Here is a 2500-nt window from a genome sequence, read left to right on the forward strand (position 1 = left end):
CCCCTCCCTGTTGTGACGCCATTTCCTGTTAGAGGCCCAAAACGTATGCACGTGTTCATTTTTGTCTGCCCCTGTAATTTATTTTATCCATTCCTAATGTGGGTCCCAATTTCTGCGTATGCTACAGTGGGAGCAGATCTAAAGTTTCCAGAAATCTGTCCTGTTTATACGCGACTGCTATGTTTTGTGTTTTTGTAAAAAAAAACAAAAAAAAAAAACCTGTATTGACGTCCCCTGAAGCTTCCAGAAACCTGCTCTGTTTATATGCGACAGAATACAGATCCCATGAAGGAGACAAATTGTCCTGTCTTTCCTACACAACGCAATGAAAAAGTAGACCGGTCACACGAGGACTTTGAGAAAATGTCTTCCGGGAAGCCCCGCGAGGTAAACACGGAGCTGTTCCACCCCTCCCCATACAGATGTCGGAGGGGGAGGGGGGGGGGGGCGGCAAGCCTCGCGAGGGGAGCCGTGGAAGAGCAACTGGGATAGACGGTCCGGCTGAGCACCGCCGAGCACGCTGTCGAGCTGTGCAACGGAGAGGACGACTACGCGGTAGAGCCCCTCCCACTCCGCACTCTGCTCGCCACTAAGAACATTAAATAAAGGACATCGATCCGCCAGACCGGAGGAACCGACCGCCCGAACGCCGGCAAAGCCGGCCGGCGGACACCCTCCGAAGGCGTGTTAAGTTGGCCCATCGATCAGGACACAAACACGCAACAAATCCAGTCCGGGGTGTGGTGTAAGCAGCCCTACCAGAGAAATCACCTAACCCTAACCCTAAACGTACGGCAGACGCGTCCCCTGGCTCTCACATTGACAACTGAGAGGCTTCTGAAAACCTGGCCACGCCCATCAGTAAAAACCACTACAGCAAGTGACGACATATGTACCTTCAAAGTGCTGTACTACAGGGTGCTGTTCAAAAGGTATCTATCCCGTTTACTCTCTATGCTTCATATATCATCATATTATTGAAAAGTGCAAGCCTTTAGGAACAACAGCAACTCAAGTCGCCAACGCTCTGTTCACTCAATAACTGCAGAGATCCAAACTTCTCCTGGCATTAACATCGGCACAAAAACTGTGCGCCGGGAGCTTCGTGGAATATGGGTTTCTATGGATTCAGAATGAGATGTCAGAAAAGCTCCTGTGGGTGTAATGGTCAGTTATGTCAATACTTTTGGACATATATTGTGCGTGTGCGTGTGTCTGTGATACCTAACATAAACACACCTGTATTACTAGAATTGATCGTTCACGCCACAAAAGTGAGGGGCAAACATAGAAAAGCGTGCAACCCAGCCACTGAGGATGCACAAGCCAGTGCATTCTTAGTGCAGGTCCCAAGCCCGGACAAATGGGGAGGGTTACGTCAGGAAGGGCATCCGGCGTCAAATCTTTGCCAAATCAAATATGCGGATCATAAATAAGATTTCCATACCGGATCGGTCGAGGCCCGGGTTACCGACGACCGCCATCGGTACTGTTAACCAGCGGAGTGCCGGTGGAAACTAGGCTACTGTTGGGCGAAGGAAAAGGAGAGGGGGAAGGCATGTCCAGAGGCAGCTAGAGAGGAGGAAGGGTAGCCGTGTGGAGGTGAGAGTCAGTCGGAACTTCGAATGTTGGCACTATGGCTAGTAAAGGGAGAGAGCTGGCTGACGTGATGGAAAGAAGAAAGGTGACAAGAGACAAGGTGGAAGGGGAGTAAGGCCAGGAGTATCGCAGGTGGGTTCAAACTCTTCTACCATGGTGCGAATGGGAGGAGAAATGGGGTAGGGGTCATTCTGAAGGAAGAGTATGTCAAGAGCGTGCTGGAGGTGAACACAGTGTCAGACAGAGTGAGGATTATGAAGCTGGAAATCGAAGGTGTATTGCTGACGGTTATCAGCGCATATGCCCCGCAAGTCGGGTGTAAGATGGACGAAAAAGAAGAATTCTGGAGTTGAGTTGGACGACGTGGTGGAAAGGGTACCCAAGGAGGAGGGAGTGGTGATTGGAGCGGACTTCGATGGACACGTTGCTGAAGGGAACAGAGGTGGTGAGGAGTTGATGGTAAGGTATGGAATCGAGGAGAGAAATGTGGAAGGACAGATGGTGTTCGATTTTGCGAAAAGGATGGAAATGGCTGAGGTGAATACATATTTCAAGAAGAGGGAGGAGCACAGGGTGACGACGTATACGAGTGGAGGAAAGTGCACACAGGTGGACTATATCTTGTGTAGAAGGCGCGATGTAAAAGGGATTGCATACTGCAAGGTGGTGACAGGGGAGAACGTAGCTAGGCAGCATCGGATGGTGGTCTGTAAGATGACTTTGGAGACCAACATGAGGAAGCGAGTGAAGACACAGCCGAAGATCAAATGGTGGAAGTTGAAGAAGGAAGACTGTTGTGTGGAGTTCAGGCAGGAGTTAACACAGGCACTGAGTGGTAGTGAAGAGTTGCCAGATGGCTGGGCAAGCGCTGCAGAAATAGCGAGGAAGACAGCTAGGAAGG

Source organism: Lampris incognitus, unplaced genomic scaffold (genome assembly GCF_029633865.1).
Source record: "Lampris incognitus isolate fLamInc1 unplaced genomic scaffold, fLamInc1.hap2 scaffold_208, whole genome shotgun sequence".
Lineage (NCBI taxonomy): Eukaryota > Metazoa > Chordata > Actinopteri > Lampriformes > Lampridae > Lampris > Lampris incognitus.